Source organism: Rhipicephalus sanguineus, chromosome 9 (genome assembly GCF_013339695.2).
Source record: "Rhipicephalus sanguineus isolate Rsan-2018 chromosome 9, BIME_Rsan_1.4, whole genome shotgun sequence".
NCBI classification, from domain to species: Eukaryota; Metazoa; Arthropoda; class Arachnida; order Ixodida; family Ixodidae; genus Rhipicephalus; species Rhipicephalus sanguineus.
Window position 1 is genome coordinate 35841533 of NC_051184.2, and position 6903 is coordinate 35848435.

A 6903-nucleotide genomic window follows, 5' to 3' on the forward strand; every position below is an offset into this window, starting at 1 on the left:
ATGGTACGTTCACTTACGTGTCAATTTCATAATGAAAGTCACTCCCTTCCAAATGTTGAATTTAAAATGTTAGTTTAAAATCATGCAAAAAAAATATAACCACCTTTTCTTTTTTCATTAAAAACATACGAGAACTGTTTTTTATGATGCAATATACTATTGTCTGAAAGAGTGCCGTTTTTTTTTTAACAGCTAGAAATGTACCAAACATAAATGCATCATATTGTTTTTGTATTATAACTTCGTCACCGCAATGTACTGCTTATCACTGCTTGTCCAGATGACAATGTAATTATTTGTTGTCTGATCAGTGTACTCAGTGTTTTGTGCCCTGCGCTGCCATGTACACAAGGGACGGGGGAGCTTTTTCGAGCTGCTTCCTAGCAGCTTTTACTCCTATATGCCTCAAACATGTGTGTAAACATGCTTGTTGGAAATACATAAACCAAAATAAACTAAATCACAAAGCATGGAGAGGAGGACGAGGAAAAGTTACAGGAGTAGCGGTGCCAGGTTTTTTCCTTCTGTGGAAACGCTGTAGCCTTGTCCTCCTTATTTTTATTAAGGGTCTAGTTGAAATGATGCCGCTGAGCTTTCATTATTTTGCGTTAGGTGAAACAAGACTTAGAACCTCGGAAAATAAAATTATATCTCAAAGTTTCCTAATTAGTTTATTTATTTCAAATACCAACCTCTCGTTACATACATTTAATACAAAAAAAGCAACGGGCAACACATCCTGGGTGACAGGAGACCTTTCGGGTACAGGTTTCGGTTAAAGCGAACCCCCTCGTGTCGCTTACAGTGACATGAACAATTCAAGTACGAACTACTTAGGGCTATATCCAAGAGCACGTTCTCTGCGTTTTTTGCTTTCGCCAGCGCGCTTAACATAGGCACGATTTCGGTCGGTACACTATGGGAGGGGCCCGAACAATATCTCTTGCAACGGCGTAATTACGGATGCGAAATTGGGCTCTCGGAGTCGTCGCTTGCACTTTGTACTTTCATCTCCGCGCTCCATTTGTCTGTAACTGTGCGTTAGGGCTCGACGTACAAGCTTGGCAGCAGTGTCTTCGCAACCGCAAGTCTGGCTGGCATAAGGCTCTTTTCAGGCCCACACTGTGTAAAGCTTTTTTTTTTCTTTTCTTTGATCATGCAGAAAGTCGCGCGATATATCACCCGCTTCTTGCCCCCGGGACGTTACTGCTCTAATGGAACGTCAAGGAGCCGCAAAATAAAAATTAAAAAATAAACAAATAAAAGAAAGAAAGAAAGAAAGAAAGAAAGAAAGAAAGAAAGAAAGAAAGAAAGAAAGAAAGAAAGAAAGAAAGAAAGAAAGAAAGAAAGAAAGAAAGAAAGAAAGAAAGAAAGAAAGAAAGAAAGAAAGAAAGAGGGGGGGGGGGGTCTTCTCGCGATGGTGGTGAGCAGTTACGGGAACTTCCCGAGCCTCTGTGGTTCCCGGTGGGGCCAACGTCTAAAGCGACACGGCTGTTCTCTTGAACACTTTTATCGCAAATGCGTGCAGTATGAAGAAAGCTACGGGCAACTTTAGCCGATCAGAAGAGAGCGAACCAGAAGAGAAAAAAAAAAAGTCAGTCTATAAACTAACTCAGGTTAATGTTTAAGTACACGCGGCAGCAACACCTACATTATTAGACTGGGAATGAATAAATACCATTTTGCACTCCATTTTGCACTTATAACAGCGGATATATCCTACATTAACCGACATTAGTCATTATATTGCCAACATACATAGAAACAATAGGTGAGCTGCTGACAGTAAGCCAACACAAACATGGCCATACCCAGGGTTCCCCATGTTCCCCTACGGAAGGAAGGGGGGGGGGGGGTCATGCTGAATTAAACCACTCTGGAAAACCCACCAGAACCGAAAAAAAAAAACTTCTGGCTACGCCCCTGGCAAGGGCTCCTGAATTTTTTTTTCCGAGAAACGCGCATGTCAAAAGCCATATTGCTGTATGTATGTGGCGGGATTCCTTGGCTGGCTCTTCATTTTTTGTTTTTTTTTTAATCGTCGTGATACTTGTTTTTTGTGTAACCTCTCGTTCTCGTGACCCTACCTTGGGTTTGAGAATTGGGGACCCAAGAAGCTTGCGAGCCGCCAGGGCGCATGCGCAGAACCCAAGCCACTCTTGAGCTAGTGCGCTCGCGTTGACCCGAGACGCAAAAATGGAAAACTAGCGTGGGGCCCCAAGGCGTCTTGGCTCACCCGCGAGAAGACGCAGCGCGAGCCACGGCGCAGTATGGCCCGCGTCTCGCATGATTTTAAATTTCGTCACGCGTGGCGCTTCGTGTACTTGACCCAACGCAGCATGCGTTGGCCCAATTCTCAAACTCTGCTGATCATCCGAACGCAAGAGCAGGCTGCCCAACGTAGCTTGGGGGCCCAGCGTCTTGGGTCCCCAATTCTCCAACTCTTAATATTAAAGTAGCGGTGATGATGATCCATGCGGTGTAATGACGCAAGGAAAAAGTATAGCCAAACAGTGCCATGTGGTTGAATTAGAAGTGTTCAATGAGATAACGTGTTTAGATAGACGAGTCTAATACGGCTAGCCTAAGAACACGCGCTGTTTAATGCGTGAGGTCTATCACATAGAGTGTAATTACACATTAAAAATATGTAAAAAATTGTGGATGCGTGCAATTATAATGTATATGCTTCCATAGGCGTGCGCAGGGTTCCCCATATATGGGGGGGGCTAAGAATTATCGCAGCCCCCCCCCCCCCCCCCCCCCCCTGTTGGTCGAGCCCAAAGGACAACATGCTTCATAATGGAGGAATAAAAATGAAAATAAAGCGATGGCGTGTTTCTCGCAATGGCCTGCCTTTAGTCCCTGGCTTTCCGTGAGTAAAGATGGGGAGTAAATAGTTCTTGGAATGCAACATCAGGGACATTCGGCCGCCGTTATTGTCAAAAACCTGTGCGGTCATAAGCAATGGCGGCACAAGTCCGACTGAGTAAAAGCACGGAGCAGACTTTGCGCCCGCCCCATCAGGTGATTACGGGGAAGGGGGGAGGGGCGCTCCCCCTCCGCGCCCACGCCTATAAACACAAACCAGCATGAGCAATCATTTAGCCATACTTGTAGACGTAACTTAGGCAATACTGACTCACGTTAGCCATTGCCAACCAGTGCATGCTAACGAGTACATGCACGAAGCGAGTACACAACGGGTACTGCAGGGTGGGGGTGGGCGCCGAGATATGCTCACGTATATAAATATGTATCTAATGCGTCGTTTGCCGGTGATTCCTTCGTCCTATATAGAAATGGGCTGAGTGGAAGAATTGCGCAAAGGATGGATGGAAATAACTTTATTTATACGTCCTGTACAGGGTGTCGCCACCTGCCTGGCTAATCCCACGTCGGGACTGGGAGGTCAAGCCTCCCAGCCCTTTAGGCGAACACTGGCGCTATGGCACCTTCGCGCGAACTCCGTGTAACTGATGACCCGCACAACCATTTGCCTCTCGCAGCGCTCCTCAAGGTTCGTGACATAAAGAATACCTCCATCCGGGCCACCACTAGGTTATACTTTTCTTCTCATAGCAGCGCTTGTCTCCCAGCCAGAAATTATATCTCGGGGAAAACGCTAGAGACGTACGGCGCTGCTGTTTCGCTGCTAAGCCTAACGTGGACGCCCGGGAAATCGCGGTATGGGCAAAGCGAGCTATAGAAGAGCTCACTTTAGCTACAAGGCACTGTACTTTAGCGTAGGAGCGGAGCTGGGGGCTTTGGAGGGTATTTCGATGCAGTAGGGAGGGTATACAGCTCATTTTTTTGCCAAGTTCCCAGTCCGATCTCGTGCATTAATCTCCCATCCTTGGCGATGGCTCACGTTTTACATTTATTATTTTTTTGAAGGCAAGAAACATGCGGCCCCGTTGCTTTAACATCCGCTGCGAACTCCTCCGGTTCGTTCATTTATCAGACGCGAGACCCATTTTTTCGGGGCACCGACCAACCACGTCATTCCTCTCACGCCATTGTTCTTTTGAATTTGTCTCGGCTGTAATCTACTCAGTGCACTTTTTTTTTCGTCCTTAGTTGTCGTTTCAGGAAGCAAGATGTTGGTACTTATACTTACTTACTTGCGATGGCTACATTTTTTTATAACTTCTCCCTTCGTGTATCGCCGAGTGTTGAGTGCTGAATATTTGCTGCTAGCAGCTCTCACCGCGCTAATGCACGCAGCCACTTAGGCCAGAGCAGGGGCGTAGTCAGAAATTTTTTCCGGGGGTGGGGGAGGGGGGTTCCACCGTATGTTCGTGCGTGTGTTTGTATGTGTGCGTGTATATATACGCAAGCAAAATTGAAAAAATTCGGGGGGGGGGGGGTGAGACACCCCCCCCCCTAATTGGCTACGCCCCTGGGCCATAGTACAGCTCGTGCGACCATTGACTTGATTTGCCTGTTTGAGACTGCTTCTTCATGTCACGCAATTTTGCACCTCATATTCGTTACGTTGTTATTAATGCAGAAAAGAAGCCTTAGATACCTTATTAAACGCGAAAAGTGATCGTCGGCGTCAATACGGGTGATGAAAAAAAAAAAAGAATCATAATGTGATGACATCATCATGACGTCACAGGTCGCCAAAACTTGTGACGTCATCATGACATCTCTTTGACATAGCGCACAATGGTGTCACTTGATGACGTCATCACGTGACATCTTCGCTTGGTCGAAGGTGGGTCGATCCCGGAGGCAGTGCAAAACCACGTAAGGTGCTAAAGCTTCTAATTCCTCCGATTTCGGAGGCAGTGCAAAACCACGTAGGGTGCAAGAAACTTCAGGGGGAGGGGGTGGAACCAATGCAATCGAAAGAGAAGAAAAATTACACCATCTCCCGCTAAAGGGGACCATGAGGCGATGCGAAGCCGGAGCACTTGCACGATCGCGTTTCGTTGGCGTTCGTTGGGCATGCTACCGACCTCGCGTCGTGGAACGCGAAGAGAGACGCTATGCGCGTCGTATCTTCCATCTAGCCCGGCTGTTAATTTCACAGGGCGAGCGGGGAACGCGGTCGACAGGCGGGCGAGAGGGGGGCAGCGTAGGAGAGGAGGGAGAAGGGGAGGGGACGCGCATGCGCTCGAGCTCATCGCGGCGTTGCGCAGGAGAGAATTTCGGCATGTCTAGCCCGCGTTTCAGTGGAAGAGTGGAAAGGGGAAGGGGTATGGGAGAGGGGGAGGGGAGAGGGAAAGTGGAGAGGGAGGGAGGGGAGAGGGGAAGGGGAGAGGGTGAGTGGAGTGGAGGTGTGTGGAGAGGGTATGCGCATGCGCAGTAAGGGTGGTCACGCCGCACACCACCACCACCACCACCACCACCGGATTGAGCTCCGCCTTAAGATACTTCGCATCTAAAAGAACATGGCTTTCGCCTGCGAGTCCTCTCGGGCAAATACATAGGGGCCGTCTGCCTTTATTATTCTCCCGAGTGTTCTTAGATTGTAATTTTAGCGTACCATCACAAGAGGTGCACTGTTCGGAGACACAACTGATAAAGCGAACCTGCCTGTAATGGTTGAACATATCAGCTATTGTCAGCGATCCGCACTTATAAAGTAGATATGTATTCAAGCATGCGTTCAAAAATATAGTGATAAAACTTTTCGCGTAGTGAACGTTAACGATTTATCGGCACTAAATGAGCGCTTGCTCAAGAAGCTGGGTCATATTATACAAGAACCAATGCACATATACCCACGGCTCTAGTACATACAAATTACATAGCAAACAACAGCTTGCGTCGGAATGCTGTGTACTAGCCGCGTCAAATGAAACCCGAACAGCGGCAAGCCTTCGCACGGTATAGTGCGCGCCGTCCTGTCATCACCGTTGACAGGCGCGCGCATCCGGTTTGACCGCACTGCGCATATGAGCGCCTGTCCATGGTGATGACTGGACGGCGCGCACTACACCACTGTGAAGGCTTGCCGGTGTTCGGGTTTCCTTTGACGCGGATGTACCTGCCACGTGTACATTCACCCTATCAACGATCCTTTTTCTGCATACTTTCGGAGAATGAAGTACCTTTGATTCCTACTGACATCGCCCTGCCAGCTGGTCCTCACTGACAGCTGCCAGTGAGGACCATCTTTCAATTCACGAAATCTAACCTGACCTGCCATTTTTAAATGCGTAGCACTTTAGGGGTCCGGCTTGTCGTCCGTCCGTAGTATCTCACGTGGCGTGATCACGCTCAAAATCAAGTGGTCGATACGGGCCTTAAACAAGGCTAGCAATGCTCAAAACCGGGTCAAAATAAACCAACGAGGTCTAAAATATTATAATTAAACGAAATAACCTTGAAGTAATCGCAAAATTAACTTAAAATCGCAAAAAACGCTTCGGAAAAATGTGATTGACTTTTGCGCCGTGCAAGAGAGGGCGCCACCGCCTCGCAGTGCGCACGGTTGCTTGTCTCACCGGCGCTACATCTGAAGGGGGAAACAAGCTGACGGAACTCGCTGCAGACGACACGTATATCTGAACTGCCGTAACGAGGCAGGAAATCGATAAAGCGCATGAAAAAGTTGTGCGCATGTTGCGCACCGAGTTTGCGAATCTCCCTAACAAGATTCTACTCGTGCCTGGGAAACCCTACGAACTGGAACCGCTGGGTTCCCGTGTACTATCAGGTTTCACAGTACGTGGAGCTGCATTTAGCGCAAGATTTAGAACTACTCCAATCGCTGCACAAGAAGGACATGTTTCTTTCTTCTCTGTTTGCCCACCCTTGATGTAATGTCCCTTGTCTGGACCCTCGAGGTATGATGAATAAATGAATAAAATTCATTTTCATTGGATAGTCTCATCCCGTATATTGTTGTCAGTGATATTAACGAAGAACAAAGTACAAATACGCCAC